We start from the raw sequence: 15,919 nt of genomic DNA, 5'->3' as shown, positions 1-15,919 counted from the left end.
GTTCACTATGAGTTGGAATCAACTGGATAGAAGTGGTTGGGTCAGGTGCACCTTAGTCCTCATCTTTACTTTTTAACATTTTAAAGAGATCTTTTGCAGCAGATTTTTTTTTATATAATTTTTATTGTGCTTTCAATATCTTCTTCAACTTTAAGTGAAAACTTTAAGCGAAAGCTTACAAATCAAGTGTCTCTCACACAAAAACCCATATACACCTTGCTACACACTCCCAATTACTCTCCCTCCAATGAAGCAGCCAGCTCTCTCCCTCCACTCTCTCCTTTTGCATCCATTTCACCAGCTTCTAACCCCCTCCACCCTCTCATTTCCCCTCCAGTAAGGAGATGCCAACGTAGTCGCAAGTGTCCACCTTATCCAAGAAGCTCACTCCTCACCAGCATCCCTCTCCAACCCATTACCCAGTCCAATCCATGTCTGAGGAGTTGGCTTCTGGAATAGTTCCTGTCCTGCCCCAACAGAAGGTCTGGGGACATGACCACCAGAGACTCTCCAGTCTCAGTCAGACCATTAAGTCTGGTCTTATGAGAATTTGGGGTCTGCATCCCACTGCTCTCCTGCTCCCTCAGGGGTTCTCTGTTGTCTTCCATGCCAAGGCAGTCATTGGCTGTAGCTGGGCACCATCTAGTTCTTCTGTTCTCAGGATGTTGTAGTCTCTGGTTCATGTGGCCCTTTCTGTCTCTTGGGCTCGTAATTGCCTTGTGTCCTTGGTGTTCTTCATTCTCCTTTGATGCAGGTGGGTTGAGACCAATTGATGCATCTTAGATGGCTGCTTGCTAGCGTTTAAGACCCCAGACATCACTCTTCAAAGTGGGATGCAGAATGTTTTCTCAATAGATTTTATTATGCCAATTGACTTAGATGTCCCCTGAAACCATGGTCCCCAGACCCCTGCCCCTGCTATGCTGGCCTTCGAAGCATTCAGTTTATTCAAGAAACGTCTTTGCTTTTGGTTTAGTCCAGTTGTGTTGACCTCCTCTGTATTGTGTTTTGCAGCAGATTCGCTAAGTGCAATACGTCATTTGATTTCTTGATGCTGCTTACATGAGTGTTGGTTGTGGATCCAAGGAAAAAGAAATCCTTGACAACTTCAATTATTTCTCCATTTATTGTGATGTTGCTTATTGGTCCAGTTGTGAGGATTTTTTGTGTTCTTTATGTTGAGGTGTAATTCATACTGAAGGCTGTAGTCTCTCATCTTCATTAGTAAGCATTTCAAGTCCTCTTCACTTTCGGCAAGCAAGGTTGTGTCATTTGCATATTGCAGGTTGTTAATAAGTCTTCCTCCAAACCTTCATGTAGTCCAGCTTCTCAGGTTATTTGCTCAGCATATAGTATCATGAAGGTATACAGCCCCGACTCACACTTTTCCTAATTTTAAACCATGCAATATTCCCTTGTTCTGTTTGAACAACTGCCTCTTAGTCTATGTACAGTTTCCTCATGAGCACAATTAAGAGTTCTGGAATTTCCATTCTTCTAAATAAAAAAAATTCTAATGATCCGTGCATCGAATGGCCTTACATAGTCAATAATACACAGGTAAATGTCTTTCTTGTATTCTCTGCTCTCAGCCAAGATCCATCTGACATCAGCAATGATATCCTTCCTTCCATGTCCTCTTCTGAATCAGGCTTGAATTTCTGGCAGTGCCCTGTTGATGTACTGCTGCAACTACTTTTGAATGATCTTCAGCAGAATTTTACTTGCGTGGGATATTAATGATATTATTTGATAATTTCCACATTCTGTTGGATCACCTTTCTTTGGAATGGGCACAAATATGGATCTCTTCTATTTGGTCGGCCAGGTAGCTGTTTTCCAAATTTCTTGGAATAGATGAGTGAGCACCTCCAGTGCTGCATCCATTTGTTGAAAAGTTTCAACTGGTATTTCATTAATTCCTGGAGCCTTGTTTTTTGCCATTGCCTTCAGTGTAGCTTGGATTTCTTCCTTCAGTACCATCCATTCTTGATCATATGTTACCTCTTGAAATGGTTGGACATCAACCAATTCATTTTTTGTAAAGTGACTCTGTGTATTCCTTTTTTTCTTGAGATTACTCCTATGGAAGTATGTGGATGGAGTCATGTTTATGTTTTCATTATTTACATTATTAACATCAATAAATAAAAAGAATTATTAAAAGAAAGGTAATCAAAAATAGATAACTGACTAAATGGGTGAATTATTTGCAAGGTAGTAAATCAGCACCAGATTTATGAGAACATGATAAAGTGTTATGTATCCACTTACTACTGGCTTCATCCAAATCTGTTTTGCAGTGTTGTATGATTTAAGGAGCAACAGCTTGTAGGGGCAGAGAAACTGGTTTTAACCAGTGTTAGAAATGATTTTATATTTAATTGCGTATTCTTTAATGTCATGAGTTTACTTAGATTTTCAAATGATTGTAACTAATTACATTAATTATATTGTCATGGTCATACATTTGAGCGGTATTTTTACTTGCTGGTATTACAAAAGGTATAGTATGGAGGTAAAGAGAGAAATACTGAACTTTGAAAATGACATTTGAAGAATTTTAGGGCATTTAGATATCTGAACCTATTCTTTTGTATGTTTTAAATTGGTTATACCTAAAACCCAGTGCCATCGAGTCGATTCAGACTCATAGTGACCCAATAGGACAGAGTAAACTGCCCCACAGAGCTTCCAAGGAGCACCTGGAGGATTTGAACTGTCAACCTTTTGGTTAGCAACCATAGCACTTAACCACTACGCCACCAGGGTTTAAATTGGTTATACACAGTAATTATTTCCCATTTTATTACAGCTTGCTACCTATACTTCAAATATCTTTTATAATTTTCTCAAATATTTTTTATATTCTCCTAAACCTCATTTACACTTTCCTAATTGATTTAAACATCATAAAAATTAAATAACATTTAATAAAGAATTATGTTACATAAAATCCCTTTTCTTATATAAACTGAAGGTTAGGTTGATATTTCAAGGTAATTTTGAGATGAATGCTTGAGAGAAAATTGTTTCTTCTCCTATACAATGAAACTACAGTGTAAAAATGAAATATATATTCGGTAATTAGATATTCAAATCATTGTATGTTCTGACATTGTATTTCTAACAGTATGGCTTCATTAGAATATAGATTAGGAAGGGGTTCCAAGTTATAATAAATATAGAAGTTGGAAACTAGGGCATCTGCAATTATTTTTGTTGTGGCTTCTTAAATGTGCACACCATGTTTCTTTTTTCCCAAGTTTTCTGCTTGCCAACTTTCTTCTTCAAATGAATAAAGTAACGGTGAAAGGGAAGAAGGAAGGAAGTAGTATAATAAAAGGCAGATCTAATGACAATTTCAGTGATTAGAAGTTATTAACAAATACACCTTTGAAGTTTCTCTTGTAGGCTCTCTTGGCCAAATATAATGTGGGTACATTAGAAGCATGTAAGACAGGTATTTCTTTCTGTCCTATAGGGTCACTATGAGTTGGAATTAACTCGATGGCAATGGGTTTGGTTTGGTTTTATTTCCTAAGAAATCTCCTAAGGAGTTATTATTCTAATGCACACACTACGATCAGGTTGAAATCTTCAGACTTGGAATTGAATCTGGTTGTTAAGGTCACATATATAAAGTTGAAATGCTGGCAATAACAAATACAACATCACAAGCACCACAAAAACCCTACTTGCATGAAGAACATATCTTGTCTTTGTGCGTAGACACGTGTGGAAAGCAGGAGGTGTTTTGTAAACTTGAAATTAGCAAAGATGGATAACTTATATAACTTAACTCTTTAATTCTATCAAGTTTTAGACCTCTATTTCCATAATAGTACTTGTTAAGTTAATGAAACTGTAACACTCATAGTGATGTTGCTTAATTAGAGTCTAAATGCAAACAAAACAACCAATGAATCCGCTTAATTAAAAATATCGTGTTCTTAAACACTATTCCAATGTACTTAAGTGACTAAATTACTTCTCTGTGGAAACTTGATACGAAAATACTAGGATTTTTTAGTAAAATAACAAATTAAAGTAACCAGAGAAAATCGTCATTGGTTTAGCCAGTTAATTGAAACCATACAGAATCCCTGGGCAGCGCAACTAATTAAGTGCTCTACTATTAGCCAAAATGATGAGGGTTTGAAATCAGCCAGAGGCACCTCAAAAGATAGGTCTGATTATCATTTCTGAAAGGCCACAGTCTGGAAAACCTTATGGAACAGTTCTACCCTGCACACAAGTGATCACTATGAGATACAGAAGCCCTTATGAGCAACTAGAAAGTAATTTATATACTAAGCAAGTGACCAACACATGATCCAAAAAATTTTGTATAGAAAATCAAAACAAAGTTTAACATTTTAGGATGTACTTTAAGAAAGAGTCCCAGTGGCACAGTGGTGAAAGCACTTGGCTGCTAAGTAAAAAGTTGGAGGTTCCAACCCACTAGCCACTCTGAAGAAGAAAAATATGGCAGTCTACTTCCTCCATAAAGATTTACAGCCTTGGAAAGTCTATGGGACAGTTCTACTCTGTCCTATAGTGTTGCCATGAGTTATAATCAACTCAGTGGCAATGGGTTTGGTTTGGTTTTTGCTATACTTTGTATATTAATTTTTTGTCAACTTCGAAAGCAGTGTTGAAGTCTGAGTAGACTCAAGTTTTCTTTTCGTAAGTTTGAAATTCTGTTATTAATCATCTATCTTCCAGATCTAAAAAAAATCTGATTTGGTCATTTTGTGTGATAACTATTGAAAAATATCAGTCAGCTTCTGAAGACTTAAGAATTGTATTTCACTTAAAAGTATTCCATTTCTCTGGCATAACTAATAGCTTGAAAACGCAATAGAATAAAGACTCTCTGGTTGTATCTTTAGATTTAATAACAATGAATCTAAAAAATCAGAATATACCCTTTAATTTGCGTTATATTTGAACTCTTATAAATAACAGAAACTGTTTTCAGCAATGTTGGTAATTAAAAAAAAAAGTTAATACTCTAATTCCTGTGATAAATGTATATTACCAAAAAACTCCTGTGAGATATATATTACCAAATAAAGCTTAATAATTTATTGCTTCTTTCTTCATCTATTCATTTAACAAATGGATGATAAATGCTTGAGGTTGTTGTGTATTGTTGAGTCTATTTTGACTCCTAGTGACCCTACAGGACAGAGTAAAACTGCCCCATAGGGTTTCCAAGATTGTAATCTTTATCGATGAAGACTGCCACATCTTTCTCCCTTGGAGCAGCTGGTGGGTTTGAACCATCAACCTTTTGTTTAGCAGCTGAGTGCTTAGCCACTGTCCCCACTAGGGCTACTTATTCAATGCTTACTCAGGTCATACATTGTTCTAGTGTTCTTAGGCATACAATGAATAATGAAAGAGGCAGATGTTCCTCCTCTCGTGAACAGCAAATTTTTTTTTTTATTATTATTGTGGTGAAAATATCCACACCAAAACATGTGCCAATGCAATTTTTACATTTACAGTGCAATTAACAAGTCTCCTTGTCAGAGAGAAGGCAAGACATAGGTGATGACACTCTGAGGAAAAATAAAGTATGGTGGAGGGAAGAGAGCATTGAGAGTGCTACTTTAGAGTGTTTAGATGGTGAGGGTTGAGGAGGGATGAAATGAAGACCTACCTGAATGAAGGATAGAAAGATTCTCATCACCATCACAGTAATCTATACTCAAGACTTGTCTAAATTCCTGAAGGATAAGAATCAGGATCAGCACAAAGCTTGTTCCTATCAGGTGCAGTCAGACATACCTCCACTCTCCAACTTCTTCACCATTTCTGACACCAGCCAATCCCCGCACAGCACTCTCTACTTCTCTGACAGTTTTGATAATTTGTTGTAATGGCTACGCAGAACTCACTGACCATATTCACAAATATTTGGTTTATTAGGGAAGTAACAACCTACAAGTTGGGATTAGGATCAACTTGGAAGTAAAAGGAACAACTCAGGATCAGGATCAGGAATTACATAGGCAAGGTTTGGATGGCTCCCTCTAGGTGGGAGTACATCTTCCCCTTCTTTGGTGCAGGGCAGCTTCTAATCAGGACAGATCTCTCAGACCCTTCTGTCAGCTATGCAAGCAGGCAGGACCTGCTCTCAGCCTTGCAAGCAGACCATTCTCTTGGCCATGCATGCCGCCTCTTGACCATCCATTCCCCTTCTCAGCCGTACAGACCTCTCTGAATTCGACCTCACTAACACCGGCCTTTCTCCAGCTAACTGGCCCGTCTCATAGCCATGGTAGCAGCTTGCTCAGTTTCTCCTTTCCTAGACTCTGCCCAGGTCTGTTGCTGCTGGCTCCACCCCAGGGCCCCTTCTGGGCCTCTAACCACCTTCAGTGTTATATCCCTTGACTTGTATTATGGCTCTTTTAGGAAGTTCCTCACCTCCTTTCTCTGCTTCTTCTCTCTTGTCTGAAAAACCTCTATGGGGCTAGTCACTTATAGGCCTAATCCTCACTTACCAACTGTCTTATAATCCAATATTTTGCATTTATAACATTACAAAATCTACTACCTGATTATTTTGCACATTACCTATGCACATCCAGTAGTCATGAATGTTGAGGTTCAAGGTAAGAGTAACACTGGCTGTGGTGGAGTAGTTGGGGGCCCAGGACCAGCAGTGGGTGGGCAACAGCATAGATGGGCATTCCAGCTTCTTCTTTCACCACCACAACCTGGGGAGTGACAGCCGGGGTTCAGTGTCTGTGTGGTTGGCAGTGGAGTCATCCGGGTTGGGACTGAAGGGGTGTGTAAGGCCTGGGAGCTGCTGGCTTATCTGGCAGCTGACCAAGCTACTGTCTTTCTTTAAGGTGGCAGTAGCAGTGCTGCAGAGGGCTGGGCCCAGGCCAGGGCGGGGCTTCTCTTCCTCCAGCTGCAGGTGCAGCTTCTTCCTCTGTCAGAGAATGTGCGTCAGCTCCTCAACCTGCCTTTTTCTGCAGCATCTGGTCTTTGTTGTGCCCCTCCAGCTTAGCCTGTGCCCCAGGCTCAGATACCAGATGCTGACCTGCAGGTCCGCCTGCTTCATGAGGATCTGCAGCAGCCAGACCTGCAGGCTGAGCTGGGCCAGGGGTGATGTCACCATCTCACCAAAAATGTCCCTGAATGTGAAGTTCTCATCACCATGCTGAGTAGGGAGTGCTCTGAGGGCTAAGAAACTTGGGGGTGGGGAGCGTGGGTGTGTGGCTACCACGTTGCCAAGTTTCATGATTCTGTTGTAACTCACTGTCACCACCACTACCTCAGTAGTTATATGGCAGCTTGCCTTGGTCATGATTCTCAGTGCTTTTATAACCTGATGTCATCACCCTTCATTTTCATGTAACAGTGATTTTCACATAATGACCTGGTCTTTGGAACTTAACCATGTTGATGAGTGAAGAGAGGGTGTATAAGCAAACTTCTTCTCAATATGAAGGCATGGCCTTCCCAGGAGGAGCACAAACTGACCAATCCTATCAGTGGCCCACAAGTCATTCAATCCTATTGGGAGGATTTTCAAGCCACTATTTAATAGTAGGAAACCTGGCGGTGTAGTGGTTAAGTGCTATGACTGCAAACCAAAAGATCGGCAGTTCGAATCCACCAGGTGTTCCTTGGAAACTCTATGGGGCAGTTCTACTCTGTCCTATAGGGTCGCTATGAGTCAGAATCAACTCAACAGCAATTTTTTTTTTTTTTTTAATACTAAATTGGCCAATCCCTGCAAAGTGTGAAAAATAAACCAATCACAGGGCAGGCTACAGCCCAGGGCCAGACAAAAAGAATCAAACCATCAAGCTGTTCACAGCTTATGCAGATGTCAAACAATACAGGAAATCCCCTGTAAGAAACTCTGTGGAGGTAGAGAACAACATGGTTCCTCCTCCCCTCAAGTTGCTCCTCTAACGCACTGGAGTAACTCCCCAGGGCTTAGGGGGAAAAAATCTCCCAGCTGTTTTTCCAAATGTTTTAGTCATCTAGTGCTGCCATGTCAGAAATACCACAAGTGGATGGCTTTTAAGAAAGAAATTTATTTCTTCACAGTAAAGTAGGCTAAAAGTCCAAATTCAGGGCATCAGCTCCAGGGTAAGGTTTTCTCTCTCTGTCGGCCTTCTCATCAGTCTTCCCCCAGACTAGTAACTTCTCTGCGCAGGGACCCTGAGTTCAAAGGATACGCTCTGCTCTTGGCACTTCTTCCTTGATGGTATGAGGTACCCCATCTGTCTGCTTGCTTCTCTTTTTTGTATCTCAAAAGTGATTGCTGCAAAACGGTTCAATCTTGTAGACTGAGTCCTGCTTAAGTAACACAACTGCCACCTACTCTCCTTCATTAATGTCATAAATGCAGAATTTACAACATATAGTAAAGTCACACAATACTGAGAATCAGGGCCCAGTCAAATGATACACATATTTTGGGGGCACATAATTCAATCCATGACACCAAAGAACCAAGAAAAATTCACATAAAGGAATTCATTTCATCACAATCACAAATGGAAGGAACAAACTGATAACTTTGACAGCAGTCATCCAAATCTATATGTGCAGGCTTTGATTAAAGGAACTGATAAGTGATCTCTTTTTAAGCACTCAACTTATCTGTGCATATGGAAGAAGAATGATTACAATCTCAATTTTATAAACTATGAGATTTTATTTGTGATGTCAGAGATTTTTCCTTAATATATTAATTTTGAATTCAACTGCAATTGGCAATAGTAAAAAACAAAATCTTTTCAAAAATAATTTTTCTTATTTATGCTAATAGTTTGTTTAAATAACAAAGTATCATAGCTTCATGGTATTTTAAACAGATCAAAACCATTGATTTTTTTGCATGATAAATTGCAATCGGGAACTGTTGTATCAATTACTCAGTCAAAATGCTGAGGGGCACCCAACTTTCCACAGATAACAATGTATGTGACGGATTTATTTTGTGATCTCCTTCCTAATCTCTAGTTCCCAAATGTACCTCTTCTTTATCCTCTTTGAAAATCTATGGAGATAATGGGTGTAGTGAATGTAGCTATTGGATATAAGGCAATTCATCTGAATGGAAAAAAAAGAATGCATTACTTTTTTAGATACCCAGTTTCTGTATTAAGATAGCTGTCTTTTGGAGGAAAAAACTAATTATTTTGACATAGGAGTTTTTGTTTTTTTTAAATGGGGATTTTGGATCAGATTAAAAAAAAATTATACATGTCTTTATGTGTTAGTTTCCCAGTGCTGCTGTAATACCACAAAGTGAGTGGCTTTAAACAATTTATTATATCATAGTTCTAGAGATTAGTAGCCTAAATTCAGAGTATTGACAGAGCCACGTTGTATCTAAAGACTCTAGCAGAAGATCATTTCCGTGTCTCCCAGCTTCTGGTAGCCCCAGACTTTTCTTGGAATGTAGACGCAGCTTCACAAGGTCCTCTTTCCTGTCTGTCTCTCTGCTCTCTTCTCTTTCATAGAAAATAAATGAGATTTGAATCCACCCTATTCTGGTATGACTTCATATTGTCTTAACTGATAATGTATTGAAAAGCCCTATTTCCATACAAGGTCATTTGCACATTCACAGGTATTAGGATTTAGGACCTCAACATGTATCTTTGGGAGACATGATTCAATCCGTATCACTTTGTGTTTTGAGTTTTTTTGTTTGTTTAATTAAATTGTCTTTCAAGTACTAAAATAAACCCTACTAGAGCTCCTCTTCATGAAATGGTGTAATTGACAAGGACCACAATCACACTTAATCTATCTCTTTGAAGTACTCTCCACCCTCAGCCCAATACCTATAAAAATTGTTAGAAAATGTTATGAGATTTGTCCTGGAAAAATCTATTAACATATGTATGACAATTTCTGATTTAAGGTTCCTTACATAGCATATATGTATTGACTAATATTTCTATAATTGCTATTTCAACAATAAACACAAATATATTTCATATAATATATGTAAATGAATTTGGGATGACTAATTCTTGTCGCTAATCATTAACCAAAAATAAGGAGAGCAGGGTAGGATCACACCTCCTCAGCCTCCAGCCTCTAAGGGCATATTATTCCAAGGAAGCTTTTGAAAAAACACTGCCAACTAAGTGGAGACTTTTTTGACAAAAGAAAATAAGAAAAATGTTGCCTTACTATAGTCATCAGAAATTGGTGGATCCCAATCGTAAAAGAACTGTAAACAAGTTTTTTGTATTGTAGAGGAATTCTAAGAAGCTAAATTATAGAAATCACAATTAGACGCACCTGAAATGGCGTGGGGAAATGTTTCCACCCATAGTCAGACTCAGAGACAAGATTATATCCATATCAACTAATTGGTCAGTTGCGCACAGACTTTGCGATTTCCAAAGCCAGTTGATAAAATTCTTAAGTGCTAAAATTAGGTGGGGGAAAATATGGGAATAGTAAAAGTTGAATGAAAACTCAGAATATTTAAACAAACATTATTTCAACAGTAATTACGTTTTATGGCATACAGGCTTAAAATAACTTCTTTTAGGTAACTTACTGATATGAAATTGGGTTAATAGATATTCATCATAATTTTTTATACTTTCACTTTTTATGCTGTGGAGAAAGTATATGTATCTATATATTTGGACCTGCTAATGAATGTTCATTTTTGTCATTTAAAAAGAGATATTCAACAAAGACAATGTTTAAAAGGTTTACCACTAAATCACCAGGGTTTCCTTTTTTTTTTTTTTTTAACCTTAAGAGGTTTATTTTAAAGAAATTTATTTGATATGGTCAAAAGTTTTATCTGTCTGGCTAAAGTTTAATGGTTTAATTTATGAGATTTTTTCAGAAGGTTTAATGTTAAATAGCATATGAAACAAAGAATTGGGTTTCTCACTGTTAACAAAATTTCCTTTGATTACTGAATTGAAGGGTTAATTTATTCTTCGTACACTTTGCCTTGAAGGCAAGGGTTCAATGTCTCATTAATATGAATTTCTGAATCAAAATCAAACTGCATGGGTTTGAAAAAGGTTAGTTTTTACCTTTACTATCTTCAGTTAAATAATTCAAGTATTGTTTCCTGGTGACCTCTAATAAACCCGTGACAACTTTGAAACTTCATGGAAGTTTTCACAAAAAATTTTTTACATAGGAAAAAAAATGCTAAAAATTTTTATATAATATGTTTTAAATTACATGGAACATGTTGTCAAATTGAAAGAAGTTCCTGATGCTCCTTGTGTTAAAATTTATATGTTAGTGTTTTCTTTTATGTTTTTGCCTATTAGACAGCAAACACATAACATTATGTCATAATATCATTATTTTTTAATTGCTAACTTAGTTGCACTTTACTTCTTTTGAATTTAACATCATCAAGGCAGATGCTTTAACTGGGAAATTTACATCAATTACCCATGGAGTTTTTATTACTGTTTAGGTATTTAGAGTCTTGATAAGCTTGGTATTTTTTTGGTATAACCTGACTATATGTTATTAAGCCTCAAGATTATGTACTACATCTGCAGCTCTTTGAAAATAAGCTTAATCATTATATCTAGAGATAACCCAACCAAAAACCAAACCTAGTGCCATCGAGTTGATTCCAACTCATAGAGATACTTTTGCCTGAAGATTTTTAAACTGACTTTATTTAGCTTTGCATTACCTTTGTAATTAATATCTATCAACTCAATTAACTAACAAATGGGTTTAGATATTGTAACTCTTGAATTAGGAGTTCCTATTGCTAAACTCAACAAAGGCATAAATATCATAACCAGGAAAGGGTCTGAAGTTGGAGTTACGATTTTACAAAAAAAGAATGGCATTAAATTTCCTGTTAGTTTCCCAAGGAACAGTTTGTGCCTTAATATAAATGTTACTGTGTTTATATTAATACACAATCTGAGGTTTTTCAGAATGTAGTTGCTGCTGAGGCACATGAAAAGCAATTACTGATGCTACTTATGTGTAAACAAACAATGTGATTTGTTTCCTTGGTTCAAAGACCTTAGGGTCAGAGTTTCATTGATTATTTCAGACAATTAGCCTAATATTATTGTTAATGTTTCTGTTATACCTCCTAGTCTGCTGTGTCCTGCCTGGGATCTTAAAAACCTGGTGGCGTGTAACAACCATTATTGAACATTTGTGATAAAAAATTCTATAGCAGGATCATGACCAAAAGAGGGAATGATAAAAGAGTTGTAATTCTCCTGGAATCCAGATTTCTGGCTTTCATGGAGATTGGGGTAACCCACACAGGCCATTGCCCTTGGATGTCCTTTTAAACCTTAAACTTTGAGAAAAAAATGGTTCCTGAAGCAACTTTTGAGTCAAACAATGGTCCAGATAAACTAGTAAGACCATTTTTCATTGGACGTTGTGCTTTTTTTAAGTCTGTTTCAGGAAACTGAATTCAAAGATCGGACTGAAAGTTATGTTTAGTTTAAATCAGTAATTATTTAAATTGGTTTTCAAGATAATGTTGTATGAAATGCCTGTCTAATATTTGAAATTAAATTGTCACCCCCTCTTACTATTGAAAAAAAAATTATGTTTCTTGAAGAAAACAAGTTCTCAGAGATCAAACTCATACCTTGAATCAGCCTTTTGGGAGACCAAGTAGTTCCTCAAATGTGGTCTTGCCCTGCACTTACCATAATTTTAAATCACAGAAGCAGAATGCTGACCATAAATTTGCATGAAGATTTATGATCAGAAGAATGGGGTGTGTGAGGGCACTCTAAAACTAAGGCACTTGGCCTAACTAAAATGGCCTAAGCAAGGTCTTGCTTGGACTACATCTTGTCTTTGGCTTCACTTCTGCTTCTGAGAAAGTAACCCATGATTGTTGGTGTGTAAACCAGGGAGGGGCAGCTTGCTCTCAGAAGGAACACTTATTATGTTTTAAATAGATTAACCTAGACCTCCAACAGGAAGGATTCATCCTGTATTATCTTGCTAATCATTTATCTTTTGCAACCCTTAACTGAATGTATTTCTTCTTCTGCTTTTGGTCATGCAGGAGGTTTCATGCCTTAGGCCACCTGGACTTTAGATTGTCTTGCAAAAATGTCACCCAGTAAGTACTGTCAACCCTTAATCCATTTTTCACAGGTAAATAAGGCCTTTGATAAACAGAAACTAGACTATCCAGCCTGTCTGATTTCACCTCAAAAGATTATGTACATTGGAGAAGACATAAATTAAAGGACTCATTAGAACCCTGCTGAAACAGATTGAACCTTGCCCTTGTCACCAACCCATATGCAGCTGAACCGTGGAAGGTGTTAAACCTTAGATATATTTGTCACAACTTATAGGAATGAAAGCATTCATTTTGACTTGCCAATCATCTGGAAACTTAAAATTGAAGTTGCCCTAATGAGCTGAAGCAGATGACTGCAGCTGAAAAAGAGAGCTTTCCCAAGGTCATTGTGATGGTTAAGATTGTGTGACAACTTGGCTGGGCCATGATTCTCAGTGTTTTGGCAGTTATATAATGTTGCGATCACTTCCCTGTTGAAATTTGATATGTGATCACCCCCATGATGGAATCTGCTGACTGGTACTGGCAAAGGCAGGGCCTGTGGTGGCTCACTGCCCACTCAGCCCTCATCTCTCTGCCTTCCATTGCCTACTTCTTTTCTGCTTGCCTTGCAAAGGTTGTTGGCTTGTTCTGGATCCAGCAGCTGTCTCCTGTCTGACCTCTGGTTCTTGGGACTTGAGTTAGCAGCTTACCTGTCCATCTTAGGATTCATCTATCTTCACACCCTATGAGCAAGAGTTCTGCTCCCTGAGCTGCCTATCTTGGGTTCACCAGCTCCTGCAGCTACTTGACTCAGGGGAAAGCTTGCGGTCTTGCCTACCAAGCTGGGAGATTCCTCAACCATCACAGCCTGTGAGCAGGAGCCCTGCTCCCTGACCTGCTCATCTTGAGTTCACCAGCTTCTGCAGCTCTATGACTTGGGAAAGGCCTCTATCCTGATCCAAGGATCTGGGATGTTCCAACGCTACAATCGCATGAGCTGTTTCCTTGATATAAATCTCTCTCTATATATTTATAAGCTTTACTGGTTTTGCTTCTCTAGAGAACCCAGCTTAAGACATTTATGGAAGAAAACCCCTCACCATTCTCTTGAATGCCAGTCCCTGAAGAAGTTGGACTTTGTTTAAATCCTTATTGCTTTTGAGGTTACTTAACATTGGCAACTTGAGTTTATTGACTGGTGAGAATTTTCCACACGCTATCAAAATATTTGCTATCTGTTTTCATATTCAGTGTTGTCAAATGTTATCTGATTACTCAGAACACCAATTTAACACCTTTGAAAAGAATTAGGTACTCATTTCAGATGGACTCGAGCTCACTCCTTAAACTTACCCCTTCAGAGCCAGATTATTCCTTAACTTGGCCCACCCTATATGTCATTGCAAGGTTAACACCATAGAAGTAGAGGCTCAAGCTACTGCATGGTGAAGATTTTAGATGGTATCTGGCTATTTATAAATAGCATCTGGGGTCTTAAAGGCTTCCTATAGCAAGCAGCCATCTATAAGAACCTCTGAAGGATGGTAACTAAATAAAGTTCTCTTTCTTTAAACATATTCTTAAAATGTTATCCTCCTGGAACATATAGATCCAAGTCCATGCAGAAGAAAGCACTCTCCCTAAAGTGGCTGTTGATAATGTGATCAAAGAAACTCTTGATCAAAAGGAGAATGTGTATAAGAGCTTCAGAACAGAGGGCCCTGGTATAGTCAGAGTGGTTGGCCTAGGAGCAGACCGACTCCATTTTGTTACAAGCTGCTGCTTCTGCATTCCTGAGAATATTTACCTTTGACTGCTTCTAATTCATATGCATATGGATATGGGCCTCTGGCTGGGAGGAAGCAACAGACAATGTGGCTCTGCCTAGGCAAGCCAGGGAAACCATGGGCAACCCTTGGAAAATCTGAAAAAGTCAACCAATCAGAATCTTGCTAGGAATCTTCCTGATTCCACCTATATCTATCCTCACAAAACAGTCGTCCCTCGGATTCGTTGATCTTCACTCTGTGTGAGCCAACATCTCCCCATTCACCTGACTGTTATGTTTTTAATAAATTTCTTTGTTTTACTTTAGTAGAGTCTGAGAGTTTCACTCTATAACAATACAAAACTCCCAAATAGAGACAATTAAGCATGGTTTTCCGTTTCCGGTTAAAAAAAAAGGTTTTTATACTTTTAAAATTCTCTCCAGGTTAATATTTTGAGACTATTAATCATTATCAAAATAGCATAACATTTATGTTGATAACACATTTTTAAAGTCTTAGCAGGACTAATAATTTTAATGTCAAATGAATAAAACATAGCAGCTACTAATGAGAAAATGGCCTTAATTGCCATTTGCAATGTGGAAAAAGAATACTTACTAGATATCAACCATTACTGTGATCAAATTATTTTTGATGATGAAACAGATGACTCAATGGACTGTTTACAAAAGTACAATTGCACTGAATATCACATGTTGATCAATTTATGCCTAGGCTATCAGTCTAAAATTAAATAGATAATAACAATTAGAATGCCAATGAAAGTCCTTCTTTTTACTTAGATGATCACACATTTTTAAATTTTAATTTTAGTCCTAAAATTAAGTATACGGAGACTGGAATAATTTTGTTGCCATATTTTATGTTTTACATATGATATTAGTATAAAATCAATTATATATTATTCTACCTCTTAAAGCCAAACATTAGTACCTATGAAACATTATTGAACTTCAGTTTTCATTATTCTTATAAGCATAATAACATTAAATTGAGAATCTGTAATAGTAGTTAATATTTATAACATCATATTTAAGTAAAAAAATAAGTAAAGCATAACAGAAGTCATAACACTTAC

At 37.5% G+C, this 15,919-nt stretch overlaps 1 pseudogene; it reads right to left on the bottom strand.

The window, feature by feature from the left end:
* Positions 1 to 7,327, bottom strand: part of LOC104845492 (methylcytosine dioxygenase TET1-like) — a 71,819-nt pseudogene extending 64,492 nt beyond the window's left edge.
* Positions 7,328 to 15,919: the final 8,592 nt, after the last annotated feature.

The sequence above is a fragment of the Loxodonta africana genome, chromosome 6 (genome assembly GCF_030014295.1).
Source record: "Loxodonta africana isolate mLoxAfr1 chromosome 6, mLoxAfr1.hap2, whole genome shotgun sequence".
Taxonomy (NCBI): domain Eukaryota; kingdom Metazoa; phylum Chordata; class Mammalia; order Proboscidea; family Elephantidae; genus Loxodonta; species Loxodonta africana.
The sequence above is the reverse complement of the archived record's forward strand: the minus strand, read 5'-3'. Positions and strand labels throughout refer to the sequence as shown.